Source organism: Acromyrmex echinatior, chromosome 3 (assembly GCF_024713525.1).
Source record: "Acromyrmex echinatior isolate Ae372 chromosome 3, ASM2471352v2, whole genome shotgun sequence".
NCBI classification, from domain to species: domain Eukaryota; kingdom Metazoa; phylum Arthropoda; class Insecta; order Hymenoptera; family Formicidae; genus Acromyrmex; species Acromyrmex echinatior.
In genome coordinates this window covers 8,155,174-8,172,927 of record NC_141854.1, presented here as the reverse complement: position 1 = coordinate 8,172,927, position 17,754 = coordinate 8,155,174, and the positions used below count along the sequence as shown (strand labels likewise).

Here is a 17,754-nt window from a genome sequence, read left to right as displayed (position 1 = left end):
TGGGAATATCTCAAGTGTTTTATATTCGCAAAAATATTTGTCTTGCTTGATTACGTAAATTAAGAATTTCTTTAGTAAAATACAATCATATTTGTATGTATCTTATATGTTTTCGATTTGCAGATAATTTTTATTTTAATCTTTTTCTTTAAAATCTTTCGATAAATTCAGATATGTTAAAATGCTGCAAATCAGCGAACACGTTATACAATATCCATCAAACTGCTTAACTGTGAAACAAAAATGTGTGAAACATAAATACACCGAAATTCATCTCGTTGAAGAAGATGAAGCCAACGAAGTTCGCGTTACTCGTGTGTTACTGCATTGTCGTCTAACGATACGATGCAGAGGATCATGGGAACGAAATCTGCTTTTCGATCTTGTGAACGTATGAGAGTCACTCGGAACAATGAATTAGCGAGGAGTGATCACACGATGTGACGGCGCGACGATTGCGCGCATCTCCGGCAATTAAAACATTAAAAGTACCGTCGATTTTGCTTGATCACGGTTTTAAATCGCACATACTATCCGCTTATCTTAATGAGAATCCGGATTGCGCGGCACTTCCTAAGCGTAGAGAAGCCCGTTGCAATCGCGAATTCAGAGAAACATTTGTTATACCAATACACAGAAAATATATACAGAAATATATATAATGTGATGGATTCTTGAGAAAGACGGAATCAAGGGAAAAAAAAAACTGTTTTGAAAAAGTGAAAATAGAAATTGTAAATTCTCTCGATGTACTCCATATTTTCCGTAAGAAACCTTCATCAATACTCGACACTGCATTATGCAAATATCTCGAGAGTTTCTTTATCCGTATTTATGAAGAGAATTTTAACGAAACCGCCGCGACGGTTCTGGTGGATTGTTAAGGACAGAGAAGGGATTACTTAAAATCAGCAAATCACGAACGATTTCGATTGAGATCTCGCGCATCCTTCGCACCGACGACCTTGACACACTGACAGACAACTGGGAATCGGCTCCTCTGCATTCAGGTCAAACGAGAGCAGGCGTAACAATGACGCTTGTTAAGAGAGAAACGAGATCGTCCGCGGGTGAACGCGCGTCCGAATCAATTATACAAGCGATTGTCGCGTCTGTAATCTCGTTGCATTCGTTCGCCGGAAATTTGCGTCGAATTAAGCGCTCTCGAAAAAAAAAGATTGGCTCGTGAGATAACTCACTTCTATCTGACGCCGGATTCAACGTCGAATGCTGATTGGAAATCATTGGGTGGATACGTGACTGAAATTAATTTTGTATCTACTCTCTTATCCCAGTTATTCACCCCCCCTCCCCCCCCCCCCTCCTCTCTCCACATTATCTATGAAACGCTTTGTTCAAACAGTAATTTTTGTTCCGTAAACTGTTGAGAAATAGTTTCACAGTAGATTACAACGAATGATTATTTTTAAACTTTGTTTTAGATAGTATAAATAACTATTAACAATATTTACGATATATTCATTTTTTAAAGATTTATAGAATAAATAAATAATATGTGATGCAACTCGGGATGTTACATATTATTACACTTGTCATTTATAGCAACATAGGATTGACTGTTTTGACTTTGGCAAGTAATTTTGAGCGGTTTTATTTAGGCTATCGTGTTAACATTGGAGAAGTATCGAGCGATCATTATTTCTATTTTTTAGATTAATATTATATTTCTTGTGTAAAAGGATTCTGAAGTGTTTGGATTTTTAATAATTATATTTTACTGATACAATATTTGATTTTCCATCATTTTCTTTATTTTCATAGTAATTTATTCGCTTGGTTTTTTTTTTAGTGTGTAAGAAACGTTTATATTTCTAGTGTTAAACTTTCATATCATCTGGATCGATGTGCGCCGAATGATCTCTTTTTAATAACTCCGATAATTTGACAGATAGAAAGTTATATGGGTAACGATATGTGGCACGATGGCTGCTCAATGAAACCACAGGTGCACATTCGCCTGCCATACTTCCCAAATAGTTTCCTTTTCGATGGGCAAAGGATCGACTTGTTAACTTTACGCGCGCTCGTGCTGCATAAAACGACGTTACACGAGCCACGTTTAATTTCTTTTTGCGTCATCGAATTTCTGAGAATCGAGATGTGTAAAAACGTAGTCGACTGGAATGTGCGTAGCGTTACAGCGTATAAAAAAGCATAAAAGAGAAATTAACTCGATTATTGATATTTTAATTTCGATATGCACACGTGTGACTGAGTGGATATGTTATCACTTTGTACATCGAGCTAATTTTAATTAATTTTAACAATAAGTTATTTCAATTTAATTATTCACCGTTTAACAGGTGCATTTGCAGTCTGAGAAGGAACAGCGAATTGTGTGTGTGTGTCAGATACAGTTCCCGTTTAATATAAATTATTATTGCAATCCGATCGGAGATTAAAGAAAACATGACTTGGCATTTGAAAGGTCAAATTTGATTATGTAAATTATCGAATGAAAATATAATTTATAAAAGGATAAAAAAAGAAGTTAATTTATTTAATCTAATCTGTCAAAAAAAATAAAAGCCGGATGCTATTCTACCTGTTCATTATCGCGACGGTACACTGCAAATTCATGTGTGCAGAAAGTGACTACAATATATACGTGTGATTGGTTTTACGTGTAAAAATAATATATTATATTGCACACCCCCTCCCCCTCACACACACACACACAAATAGATTTACATATTTAAACATTTAATATAGTATCGTTTTAACAGAAAACTAATCATATACATATTTTGTAGTCACTTTTTACACTTGGATTTGCAGTATAGATGTTACAGTATGTATATCCGATATCTGTATTCTGCTTTCGATACCTGTTATTAATTCAGTTCTTCAAACGGTACGTTCTGTTTCTTCAGACTTCGTCACTCGATCAGATGTATCTTCGCATAAAATGTACGTGACCCTGACATCGCCTTTGGAGTCGGAACGCGTCGCTCGGTATATCATACACTCTCGTTCACGAGCGTTTCGTCGTCGCACATCACGTCATTTCGCAATCGCAATGGACTCCCCGGCTGTCGGCGCGCAAGAGACATGATTTACGGTCACGATTAGAGCCACGATCATAACCGTAACGATTCGATGGCGTCGAGTGAATGCCCGAGACATCCGATGTCGATCATCTGTTTTTGAATGTCAAGGGATTCTTTAATTTGAAATCTTCTTCAATTCGTAAATAGATTAAAGCAAAAAAAAAACGTAACAGGTTTTGATGTAATCTCTTATTGATTTTTTTGTAATTTTTATATTTTTTACATAGAACCTGATTATTTTAACTTTAGATGAATTTGAATTTTATTAGATTAATTTTTCAAATATACGTTTATATACATATCATTGCTTTGTATACAATACTAGCTAAAAAAGACTAAATATGAATACGTTTTTATTCGTACGATTTATGTTCATTTAAATCGTATGAATAAACTATGTGTATAATATCTACTTGCTCGTTTCCCTATTAATTTATATTATTAATAGATTATTAATTATTAAGTTCCTTTGGTTAAATCAAATTAATGTTAATCGGATTTAACAGCTTACATTTAAGTATAGCAGTTACGTAATACGTTTTAATTTGAATCTACGTATTTAATTTGAATCTAGAAATTGTGTCGTTGGATCTTTGCAGGTACTTTTAATTTTTGACGAGTTAAATTTGAATAAATTAGTAGAGAGAGTTTAGACACACACATACACACACATTGTGTAGTTTATTTTTATCTATATATATATATGATATCTGAAATTAATCCGAAAATCAATCTCTTTTCTCCAAGATAATATTTAATCTAATCCTCGAAAGTTACCAAAGCGCATTATTTCGGTAGACAATAATGCATCATTAAAGCAAATTAAATTCTGATAATAACTGTTTCTCCGTAACGATTTTATTTTTCACCGAAAACGTTTAACCTTTGTGTGATTTCTGTTATTATCATAATGATGTCACGGCGGGAAGCAGAAAATATTCGTAATCATGATCTCTGTGTTCTCGCGCAAAGATCACTGATCCCGCAAAGTCCTCCCGCTTTCGCGTCGTCTCGATTCTCGAGAGCGAAAGCGACATCCTATCTCCGAGAGGTGTAACAATTGTAAACGTGTGCGGTCGTTTAGCTTAAATGAGACATTCTTCTCGGCCTATTCGCGGAACAAAAGAGAAAGAGAAAAGAGTCGTTGTCATCGTCGTGCATCATGACGTCGTTATGTACCCGCCGTTCTCTCTCGTGTTTTCGTCGCCGCGACTCACTACTCACTTCTCTTTGTCAGCACCCTCGCCGCTTTCTGCCCACGATCGGTCGACATAAATCCTGGACAAGGCGGAAAAAACGTCTGTTTCGGGCACGTCCGTTCGAGCACGGCGGGAGTCAGAAAGATGTGGCAAAGAAAGAGCGAGAGAGAGAGAGAGAGAGAGAGAGAAAGAGAGCGAGGACGCCCGGTCGACGACGTTTGTTTCGCGGTCGTTGATATTTCGGTACTGTCTGTTCTCGATCCATCCTTATCTGTCTCTCGGTTTCTCTTTCTTACGCTATCTAGCTCTATCAACCTTCTATCCATTCTGCTTCGCCAACGTTTCTTTGCACGATTTCGACGAAGTTCTTATTTTCTTTTTTTTTTGTGGACGCATGGTAGAGATACAGAGATCTGACGAGCATGAAGAAGAGAGAAACAGAAAGAAACAGAGAAGGATGGAATGACTATGGTTCTGGTTGACCATGAGTATCTCGCCGACTATAATCTTCAGGTAGATCCGGCATAGGTACGTGAGTCGTCTCTCTTTCTCTTGTTCGCTCTCGTCTCGTCTTTCATTCTCCTCTCACTCCTCTCGTCTGTGCTTCTTCTCGCTCACGCGTTTCGTTCCGCTGGTTTCTTTCGGTCATTCGTTGAACGGCGTAGAAGCGTGCAGGGTATCCACCCTGTTGGTGGATGACGATTCCGCGCGACGTCAACGCTCTCGAAAAACGACCGCCTCTTAAACTCTCTTGTTTTGTCGTCCTTAAATCGCGTTGCGCTTCAGCCTTTAGCTGCGCAATGACATTTAACGCAGGCGCTAAACTCTTTATACTCGCAAACTTTGAAATTACTTCAACATTACACGTGTTTGATGAAGCGGCGATCACAACAGAAGATGACACTAACTTTCACGAGGGTCATCGCGATCCTAGTCATTTTGTTTAACGACGTGAGTATTTTCGTAATTAATTAAAGATTAATAAACAATTAAATTAGGATAATAATTGTTATATCTTCGCGCAATCTATTTTATAGATGCTTATTAGCGTCAGATTACGAATATTTTTCTAAAATGTCTATGAGCATCAATATTATTAAATTACTTATCAATTTAATTTTAAGTGATATTACTACTCTATAGTTCTGTTAGGATTGCGATTCTCAAGACCGAAAATTATATTCGGCGCGCAGTTTGCAGGATTGAATAATGAATATGTATATAAATTTACACACTGAATTATTTAAGGACTAAAGCTTAAACCGTTTAAGGCTTTCCTTTTCTAGTATTCACATTATGGTCTTAAAAGTACTCTACTTTATTTAAATACTGTTTTGTAGACACAGACAGGAAATTACATTCTTTTCATTGGTAACCTTTTTATAAGAGACCTTCATTAAATAAAATAATATTTTATATATATATTATATTATATTATATATTATATTATATATAATATATGTATTTATAATATTCATTATAAATTTTTATTTTAACATTTGAATAAATATACTTATCGAGTTAATTTTATTCACAAGAGCACGAAAATCGACTGAAAGAGAATTTTTCTTCGATTAATCGACAATTACATCTACTTACCTTACTCGTATCTCGTTTTATCTAATAGATAGTATCGTCTGTTGTATATATCCGCTCATCATTTGCATACAATGTGCCGGTTAAACTTAGTTTTAAAGTCACGTCGTTACGGAGTTTGTGGCGAGTCAGTTAAGATCGAGTCGCGGAACGATCCTTCTTTTTATGTCGTCACCGCGTGGCGATAAAGCCGATATTAATGACGTTATTTGTTGTGGAATGGAGAAAAGATTCCGTTCATATGCGTCAATGTATGTATAGACATGCTGGTATATAAATATTTTCATATTAAGTCTTTGAATATATAATTCTTATTTCATTTGATTAGAAAAACTGTTATCTAATTTACTAAAAAAAGAAAAATAAAATAAAGCTAATAAATTATAAGCAGAATCAGGATCCTTTGTTTATCATTTACGTAAAAAAGTGAAAATAAACGTTAATATTTTAAAAACGTTCGTTTTCGTTACCTTACAATGTCGGAATTATAAATGAGAGCGAGATACGTGAATTTCTTTAACGAGCTCGTTTCTTCTTCTTTCGACTGAATCAATTTCATCAAATTGAATTGAACAACTCCAGTCATTCGTCTATTAAATTCGCTTGATTATTACTTTGGTATATTACTCAGAAGCCTTCCCGATGTATGGTGGATTTAGTTGACTCATACAACAGAGGAGACGTGTCGCAAACCGGAATTACATCGTGCGAGTCTTGAATCAATAGCAGGTCCACGCGCACAAACGGCGCGCTTGCCGCGTAATTTACGTGTGTATTGTATATTGTATATTGCTTACGTGTGTTGTAAATACGTATAAGCAATATGCGATACACACGTAAATTGTGTGTGCTTATGCGTGTGTGAATGCTGACGATGTCGCCGGTTGTGGAGTTATCGGCCGACGATAACGATGGCCGATTATCTTTCGTCACATTACTGCGGTTGTTATTTATGACGGTGTGTTATTATATACTCTTCTGCAGATCGCTCTTTTCCTCTTACATATCACATATCGCGTTTTACATTACATCTTATGTATTTCCTTTGATACGTTTGTTCGGTTTATTTGGTTATTAATTTTAATATCTTTCAATTGACTTACATTTTGTTCGTTTAACTTAATTTAATTCAATTTAATTTATTTGGGCGCATCGATTAGAAAATAAAATAAAGCAGCGACTACAAAGTCAAGCGAGAAAAGTTAAGTGTACGGACGCACAAAATGATTCTGTCCAGAGTTGAAATAACCGAGTGATCGCTGCCGCTTCTTTTTTTTTTGATTTGTATCGGGATATTGATTTATCGAGGCGGCTCTACTTATTCTGCTCTACATATATCAAATAAAGTTGCGTAAATATCACAAAGATGCTTAGCTGTAATCCCTTTGAACTGTGTTAATTCGTATAACTTCGAGGGAAGGAATAAAAATTCGATTGCGTGCCGGGAGATCGATTCATCGAGCGAATACTAGCTATCTTGTCTCTACGCGATCGTCACATCCGTCGACTCTTACAATCTGCATGCTATCGGCCAAGTTTTGCATTCTGTTTAGGAACCATTCTGGTTAGGTGTATATTTAGCGACATTTGTGGAACGGATGCTGGCGTTGGCTCTACGCCAGCTAGTACCGGCCTCGGGGATTATACAGCAGCAGCCGGTGCTCTTCGCCATCCCGCGCGTTTCCTCTCGCGCTCTTTTAACTGGCTCTGTTGTTAAAATGCTTTTCTCTCCCCCTCGAAACAATCGGATCTCGAAAACGGGAAAACACGTTCAGCCGCGTACGGCTTTTTTGCGGTTCGCTCGCGATTATCATCCGCGCACTGCGTTGTTTACGGAAATAAATGCGTTCTATTATAGCAGGGCAACGCGGTAATTGTACCACGTTGCATTATCGTTGCCGTGGACGTACGTGTGATTCAATTAGAGATTATTTAATTTGTTTACATAGAACGGTAGCGCAACAACCTATTATCCATTCGCGTCAGAAATATTCATTATGCGTTTACGTTCCGAAAACTTAGTTTGTAGCATAATTACTGTATAATTCGACAATTATTGTCGAGGGAAAATTGAGTCATTAAAATGCGACGTGCTGATTTGTCTGTGTCGCCTTTTATTATCGATACATTTAGGTGGATTCCACACTACAGCCAGTTTACAACAGCCACATTAACGAGATGTTTTAATTGTACAATGTGAATTACCGAGGAATTTTCCGAGGCATTGCGCGAATAAATTCGTCTCAACTGGTCGTCATTCGTTACATAATCTCGGTGCGATAGCAATCTCGCCAAATCGATTTCCAATGTCGAGCAATGACCCTCACCTTCGGGCGTCCCATCCATTTCCGTCGGAATCGGGACGTGGACTCACAACCGGACGACAATCGAATGCGATACTACTCGGCGCCGGAGTTCTGTCGCGACCTTGAACCTCTTGGAGATTACGAGGTCGCTGACCCGACCGCTGACGCGGAATCGCTAGACGGTCGATCGCCTTCCTCCGTCAAATTACGCTCGTCGTATCTTGAACGAACATGTCCCGTTGCCCGTTGCCCCAATTCATCTCTGCATTTCGATAACGAAGCGATTTCGTACATGATAGCCTGGAGCGCGTTATATTAAAGTTCGTCAGGTACAAGGCCGTATACCTCGTCGATATACCCAGCGGAGCACTTCGATTTCATAATTTCTGGGCACGCTGTATATTAGCGCACTCGAGTTCGATATCGCCGATGGAATTTTCAAACTGGTTATTTGTGTTGCGTGTTCATGTGCATTACACTACTGACGGTATTCGCGATTCAAATTTGCTAAATTTGGCATGTACCGTCGAGAGAATGCGTTTGCGCTGTCGCGAGCCGATCTCGCATTTCCATCAATCGGGATCGACTAACGGTAATTGAACGATGTATTTTGTTTCCAATATCTCCGGGGTGTATCGTATTGGTCACTATATGTGTGTGGATGACGTTTGTCGCGTAATCACCAGTGGTTGCTATTTCCATTCCTCGCGGTATATTTCTTTTTTTTATATGAAACGTAGGATGCTTTTTATTTAGTGTCACGAGTCAACGTAAACATCGTTAAGGTGTTTACCTGGAAAATCTGGAATATTTTTAGACTTATTTTTTACTTTTGAAAATCAGGAATTTTCATAGAATTTTATCGTGACTCGGAGAAATTTTTGGAATTTTACTTTTAAATTTAAATTCTCTCTTTCTGTAAACATTGTTTCTTTTAATCATTTTTCATTCATAATGCAAAATATTGACAATCAGTTAATAATAAGTATGATACATACCCATACATTCAAGTATACATATAGATATCTGGTATGTATATTAGGGTGATAACAGAAGACTCAGAATAGAGTATTAAACTCATTGAATTATGTTGTAACGAACGTTCCCTTTATTATAGGTTTTGCTCCTTCTAATTGTAGAAAATGATAGATAATTAATCTTGGAATTGTTTTCAACTAATTTTTAAATAGTTCGTGTTGCATTTTAATTTATTTCAAAGTTGCATAAAAAAAAATTTCTAATCTTATTTAGAATTTTAAACAAAAATACCTTCAAAATACTGGGAATATCTTCAAAAATACCTTTAGAATCAGGAATCCTCAGGGAATTTTTTTAAATGAGATTTCAGTAAACACACTCGGTCTCTATCTTTCTTAGCATGAGTAACAAAAACAGAACTTGTGTCTATTTGTGTCACTAATTAATGGAAAACACCCATAGATACGCGACATTTCGCGCGACAAGTTTAGCTGATGATTATGAATTATCATTTCGCTCTCTTTGAAGCTTTGTGATTCAGCTCGTACGTTTCCTGCGTTCGCGTTCCGATAAAAGCGCGGCAGGTTCGGCGCGAGCGCGTTGATTGTTATCCGACCGGAATCTCAGGCAACGTAAATCGCGTAATTTGCATTCGACGGGCGGTACAACCCTTTTGCAGATTTCGCGAAGGAGTACGGGTTGAGGAGGCGGCAGTGCGGCCCCCGCCTTTCTCATAACCTCGATCGTAAATAACCGCCCGTAAAACCCCGTCCCAGTTTCGCGGCGGTGAAACGATGTCGGCGTGCTCAGCTTTCCTTTCCGCCAAACGGACTCGGAGAGAAAGAGAGAGGAAGAGAGAAGGAGTGGAACAGAGAGAGGGAGAGAACTATTGTAATTATTCTCAGGGTATCCGATCTATCACGATCATTTAATCTTTTGATGCTCAGTGATCTCGAAGCAATATTGTTGAGCTCTCCTCTTGTAGGATTTTGTGTATATTTTTATTTGATAAACCTATTAGAGATCTATATCACAGAGAGTAGATAGCGATACTGATGTTTTTGTACTCGTTTAAACTGTTTACGTATATACGTTAAGTCTGTATTAGGGTGTACCCAAAAATCTGGATACAGATCGATCAGCTTTGAAACTGTACAGCTTTTGTATGAAACATTTATTTACAAAAAAAATGTTTTTGAGGAAAATGTTTCATACAAAGGGTGTAAGGTTCCAACAATGCATCAAACGGGAATATTTTAGATTTGATTCTGAATGTAAGAGTATAAAGGAGCTCTCGAAAGGTCAATTTTAATAATGCTAATGCCGGCGACATTTGAACTTTGTCAATTCATATCTCGAAAAATGCTTAACCAAAGGGAGATTTATTACAATGTTCTAAAAAGATCTCGATGTCAGCTGTAAAAACATTGAATAAAAGTAGGAGTTTCTATTTAAAATTTTAAGGTTGACCTTGGGAATTCTTACACTCAAGATTAAATAAGTATCTCTGTTATATTGTTGAAATTCTACAACTTTTATATGAAACATTTTTCTTAAAAATCCTTTATTTATAAGATATTCGACCGTCCAGATTTTTGGCCCATCTTGTACGTATCGGTTCAGTTTCTTTTATATACGAAAAATCGATTTCGATCCAATGTTACTTGAAGAGATATTCATTTCCGCACGATTGTACGCCGCGCCGTTTCCCGCTTTTTCGTAACTTAAATCCAATCGGAGGAAGAGAAGGCAGGCGCGGGGGAGGGGGGGGGGGCGCGTAGATTCCGCATGAATAATTGAACGCGAGTTTGCTGCCGTGAATGAAATCGAGGCGTGGCCGTCCCCGCCGGCCGGCCGGCTGGCCGACCGACCGACCGCACGGTCGATCGCGAGAATCGAGCCCGCAATAAACGAGCTACTGCCAGAGGCGCGAGGAGAGAGAGCAATCCGCAAACTTTTCCTCTAAAACTGCGAATTGAGATTTGCGCGTGGAACTCACACAGACAAACCGATTCAGGAACGCGTAAAGTGCGCAAAAATACAAGCCAAACGAATCATATACGTCTTAATCAATCCTCTTCTTCACCTTGAAATTTATGGGTTGTTTTCGAAATTTTTGCAAAGCTAGTAGAGTTCTCTGGCATTATATCTCTAAAAAGAGAGATTTTAGAGAGTGTCTCATGCATTACGGAAAAAATTCTGGCGAGGACAAAAATAGATAGTTTAATTTAATTAAGAGATTAATATGAACAAATACACCTCGATTGGATATCAAAGGAGCAAATGGCGACTTAATTTTTTTATTAGATAATTTTGTTATTTTTAACTTCTGTGTATATTTAAATAATGTATTAATCGATTTCTGCAGTTTCGAAGTAAACAACGCCCATATTAATGTATGTCCGCTTAATAAATAATAAACTAAATTTGAGTCAAATTTAATACATTTTTTGAGTTAAATTGTTCAAAATGACTTATCGAGTAGTAGTGGCGATCTGTAGTAATGATTAAAAATGATTCAAATTGGATATATAATTTGATATTACGAATTGTATTACGATGTACTTGTGTTCCACCAGATGTCTGAATCAAATATTTGATTTGGATTAAGAAAGCTTTATAAATACGCGCGTGTATGAATATTGTATACCGGTACACGTAAGAAGCGTCTGGCCACGTGCTGTTTCATATATTCCGGACAGGTACCGAGCACTTTTATTCCGCTATTCTCGCGGTTCATCTCCTGCGCTCATGAATTTCGAATACGGTGGATCACGGTAACTGGGTGAAAACGGGAGGAGGAGGAAGAGGAGTGTGAAGCAGACGTGGAGAGAAGATCGGGAGGAAAAGGAGAAAATAAAGGAAAAAGGCCTGAGGGGATCGCGTGTTGGCCGGCTATTAAGCATTCCTCTTACTCGGTTATACACACCACATATTAACACCGGGATTTTCACTTATATTGACTCCTTATTGCTTCATATTCCTTCCCCATGAGAAGGTGATACTGAATGAGTTTGCCTTCCACCAACAGAACAGACATTTCTTTCTCGTCTTGCGATCGTTCACGACGTAACTTCGTAATAAATCGATGAACTTCTTCGTCGAGTGTAATCAAGGATCACATTCTTGGCGAGCATTCCTCGTTGTCTTTCTCGATAAAGAATGCACCTCGGGTCGCGTTGACTTTACTGTCAATTCACATCGGTTGCGAAAATTATGAAACTTATACAATGAGAAAAAAATTTTGAGAAAAAAAAACAATCAGAAAATTCTGATTTATCTATTTCTAACCAGAATTCCCATTAATACAACAAAAGATTTTTTCCTGCGTTTTTTTTTTTAGTGTGTTATAAAAATGAAATTAACTACTCTTTAAATTCTTTGAAGTGGAATCTCACTCTAGCTGTAAAGAAGTGAAAATTGAGCTGATCTTGAAAAAAAGTAACTCAATTTTCAATTTTTAAGAGTAACATTTTACTTTTAGTTAAATTCACTGTAAAAGTTTTAGAGAATATGTAAAACTCAAATAAAATGGCGAAATTACACGAGTAAAACAGTTTAAAAAAAATTAAATTTATATAGCGATATAAATTTATATGTGTCGAGTAATTAATAGAGATATAATAAAAAAATTAAACGTTTTATGTGAATTTTTTGCACATTGCAAATGGCACATGAACGAAAATTTCGATTGACCGATTAGTGTTCCGAAAGAAAACTCGAAAGAGTTTTGTCGTGTCTTATCACCCTTATCACCTGAATTATCCGGTTGTGCTCGGAACGAGAACTTTCGTCTAAAAGTATACGTATCTTTATTTTCAGCCTGGCGAACTCTGTCCCTCGGAGAGCCCCGTGAGTGAAAGGAAACGCGGAAACGGAGCTTCCCTCCGGCAATTACCGAGACGATCTTTCACGTCGCCCGGAAAGCGGAGCTTGGGGATAAGGATCGACGAATGGGAATTTATACGTGAGTAAACATACATGGTATATCGCGTAAATACTGACGAACAATAAAAAATGATGTATCGATATTATCAGCTATGTACGAACATGTCGAAAAGTCATATAAATTGCATATACTCTCTAAATCTTTCAAAGTGAAAATTGAGCCAGTCTTGAAAAAAGAGTGAAAACTATTCACTCTTGAACAAGAGTGGCGGATTTTTACTCTTTTGTTATATGCGATTCTATAATAATCTTTTTATAAATATCTTTTTTTTTTATATTAAACATTAACGCGTTTTTTTTTAAACAGTTGTTTATGAATTGACAGTTTCGTACGTTTATAATTCGATGAATTATTAGCTTTAGATTGAAACATGAAGAGATTATGAAGACTTATTTACATATTCTATTCGCTGTGTCGCATTATACCGATACATGGTGATTAATTCCCGTTTAACGACGATAAATGGGGTTGTCGTTGATTCATTTTGTCGTGCGGTATTATAAGTGTTCGAGCTCGAGTGGTGCTAAAAAAAAATGATGCGTTTAACGCAATTAGGCTTGTCTCGTGGAGAGCCAATGACCTTGTTACCGATTGAATGTAATCAGACGGCTCCGCGAGTGACATGATTTGCAGTTTGTGCAAACGTTTAATAAACTTTTGTATAAACTCCATTAATAATTCGTTCTTTCGTATAATCTGTATGTCACGAGATGTAAGTTGATCTGACTTATTGTTAGCTTATTTGAATTGCAAAACAGTAGCAAAAGTTTGAAAAGTCGAACGTTGTAATCAGTAATTTTTATATCACACTTAATTTGTATATCACAAAATAATTGAAAACATTATTATTGAATGTTTACAAATAAGTTAACTCTCAGAATAAGAAAACAAATTAAATTTTCTTGGCTCAAAAATAATGAATATTATTATTCTGCTTTTGCGACTATATGTTCAATTTTAATATTTAAAAAAATTATCGCAATATTTGCAAACATTGAGGTATTAAGATATCCCAAATATCAAAGTTCATGGACGATCAAATTACGGAACGTTGACATTTTCAAATATCAGTAAAAAAACAAATTTCTGCTCAAAGCACAATCACATTGCTATGCTAATGCCAGTCGTTGAAGAGTTATATGTGATATTATATAAATTGTAGCATGTGTGAATATATACGAGGTAATAATTGTTTAGTTGCTGGAACTAAATAGTCATTTTCTGTAGAGTGAACACAATGAAATAAAATACTGTATTATATAAAAATTATTTTTATTAACATATCAGCATACGATATTTAAAACATACATATATGTATATTATACATAAACTTGTAGCAATAAATACAAAAAATGACTAATACTTTGGTTTTATTATAGTCATATATATTTTCGGAATGATGACCATTTAATAATAACTGAGACGTTATTAAAAAAAAATTATAAAATACAATTGGCCATGCAATCAATAAAATTTTTGACGTTTATATAATATTTATTTTTATAGATTTATAAATATATTTTTTGCTAATTAAAAAATAATAGATTTCTTTGCAGAGTAATGTTTCATTAATCTCATTTTGTTTATTTATTATTATGTACTAATAAGAATAATGGCTATTTAATTTCTTAATTGTCACCTTGTGTACAATTTGTGAATTAATTTTTTGTCCAATTTTATGATGATGCGCGCAAAGTATGTTTGATATCTGTGTTTGAGAACTTTGAATATCATACGAATAGTGGAATATGGAAAATAACATAAAAACTTTTTAAAGAAAAGCTGAAACTCTATTAATTACTGAAATTTTGAAAATGGGATGGCAACTTCACAAAAGTAAGCAACATAATGCGGTTACAAACGTACACATCCATGCTTGCAATGTATGCAAGTAGTTTTTGAGAAAATCCAACAATAGATGTTCCGTACATTCCAGGAACTTTCCCACGTAGTTGATATGTAAACTCTTTAGAATTTTTCTCACCAACAAGTTTATGTGTACGTGTGTATATGAATAATACGTAAATTTCCTGATAGTAGTCATTCAACGATAAAATACATAATTTTTACGAACTTTGAAAACGCGATTGAACTTCAACTTTTAAACTTAATATCGTATTGAAATTAAAAATCGAAGCATTAATCCGTCGTTGGTTAGTAGCATCGTTTTTCTATCCGTTTCAGTAGATTAATGCCTATTAGTATCGTTTATTAACGTTGCAATTCCGTTCGTCGTTCTCATGCATTGCGTTATTATACGTAATTGACAACTGAACTGATTAATCGTATTGCAACCGCAGTCCGATTAATAATAAAAGCGAACTCGCGTTGTGACCAAAATTAAATGAAACTCATTAATTTGTTTTACATTTTCGCGTTGTATTTATGGTGCATGATCGACAATCGTCCGAGTGAATTCCAGATATCGAGAGGAATGACGAACGGGAGGTAGTGCGTGCACGCTGATGGTGCGCGAGACAGAAATCGAATAATATAAATAATAAAATCCATATGTCTCAGTTACTCGCAAGTCAGGAGAACCGGACGAGTGCGGACGATGTATCGTGCCGCAATAGTCGATAGTATCGAGCTAGCTTATGTTTCTGTCAAGCTACTAGCAATACCAAAATGAGCAGAATCTAGCTTACGATGGAGAAAACGAGCACGAATGATTTGCGAGAGCTTCGAGAGAGACTACATTGAACTTTAATTATTCCTCACATCCTCGCGCAGACATGAGCATTAAAAAGAACACATTATGCGAAAGTACTCACGATCAGATGCTGAGATTGTGAGGTTTCACAATCAGGTGATGTTTACGTTTCGCTACTAGTTTTCGGTCTCTGTCTCGTTTACAATGAGACGGAAGCAAAAAGAACGAGGATGAATGGAAGAGCGAAAAGTTGTAAAAGTACGGAAGGATTGTAAAGTGTCAGACGGAAAAAGCTGTTCTTTATAATATTTCTCTATATTTTTTCCCGAAAAATAGTATTTATTTATTTACTTTCGGAAGAGAGAAGGAGAAAAAAAAATGGAAAAATTATTTGTTTATACATTCACACATATGTTGATTATTATGTATCTTCTCTTAAATGATACCTGCAAAAGTTTTCAATATTACTATCATTATTGCTCAATTATTTCTTACTGTTGTTACCAATAGGTAATTAGAAATTGATAACTATAAATTTTAAGTATTCCGTTCTCCGTGTAGAAACAATCGTTTTAGTAAATATCTTTATTATCTTATTCCAATTATCTTGTTTCGTAGAATTGGTAAAAATTTATGTATAGCGCCGTGAAGAATTTGTATTTGGCCACGTTCGCGAGTGATTCTTATTCAAAAGCTTTTCATACTCTTTGTCGACCGTTTTCGTATCGGCGACGTTCTCGGTCCTTTCACTGTCGTGAACCAAAAAAAAGAAGAAGAAAAAAAAAAGTACCGTGCCGCCACCGAACTTGCTCGTCCTGACGCGCAACACCTGTTGAATCATTAGCCCGTCTGCGAGCTTAACGAGAACGGCAGGTAAGTCAGTGAATGACACGGTCGTGTAGTGCGCGTTTACGAGCTGTCTGTCTAATTGGCACGCACTCGCTTTTAAAAGTGTTGTCGTCATCGCGATTGTGATGTATGGTCGTCCGTTCCGCTTATGATTGACGTCCGTCGAGGATAACGGAAACGTGCTGCAAGGTAACCATTAACCGAATCTAATCGTAATAAAAATATCTTAGCTTGCAATATGGGAGCTGCTAAAGACATTTTAAACATCTGAAAAATTTATATGTAAGGATCGTCACGCAAAATAACATAAGCTGCATAACCACAGCGTGAAGCTGCTGGACCAATGAGCGTCTTATGTAAATCGATATGACGTTTTTATATTGGATGCTCATTGGTTCAGCGGTTTTATACCGTGGTTATGCAACTCGTGTCATTTCGTGTGTGATGGCCTTAACTCTGTTTATTCGAAGTGACAGATGAAGTCGCATCTTTGATCATGAAATGATACGTTCAAATATAAGTCTCTTGAGTAATCGCTGAGGCTATATTGGATCGTGACGTCATAAGCGAGAAATGACACGTTGAAGTTTCTTGCATGCCGTTTGTAAATAAAAAGAATTTAGGTGAAAAAAAATAACGAGACGAACTTTAAAACATTTGTAAAAATAAGCTGAAGCCTTCTTCTCCTCCCCGACAGTCAATAAATAGTTGTAAAAGGCACTTAAAGTGAAAATAGGTTATGCATGTATATTACAAGTAGTAAACACTGGTGAACGTACTTCATGTTTTTTACAATTGTTTTAAAGCAACTCATTATTTCGTTTCACTCAAATTCTCTTTATTTAGAAATGGCACGTAAAAATACTTCAGTATCTATATATTTCTCGTTTATGACGTCACCATCCCATATGACCGCGGTGACTATTCAGGAATCTTAAAGAGAGTTCATCGGTTTTTTAAAAATCACATCCACAATAAACTACTGAAAACTTGCCCAAACGTGACATATTTATTGTGCAAAAGAAAAGCTTATTTTTGATAGATTTATTATTGCAGTTTAGTTTTTACTCGGCTACGCATACTAATTTTAGGTATCGTTATATGTGGTATCGTTATCCCTCCTTACTCTTTCTTATCCCCTTTCTAGCAAGCA

At 36.2% G+C, this 17,754-nt stretch overlaps 1 protein-coding gene across 4 annotated transcripts in view; it reads left to right on the top strand.

The window, feature by feature from the left end:
- LOC105146404 (uncharacterized) overlaps positions 1-17,754 on the top strand; it is a 207,480-nt gene that overhangs the window by 56,179 nt on the left and 133,547 nt on the right. For all 4 annotated transcript variants that reach the window (XM_087404043.1, XM_087404042.1, XM_087404044.1 and 1 more), the window contains one exon: positions 12,973-13,117. The gene's annotated coding sequence lies outside the window, so the exon portion shown is untranslated. The remainder of the gene's footprint in view (positions 1-12,972; positions 13,118-17,754) is intronic.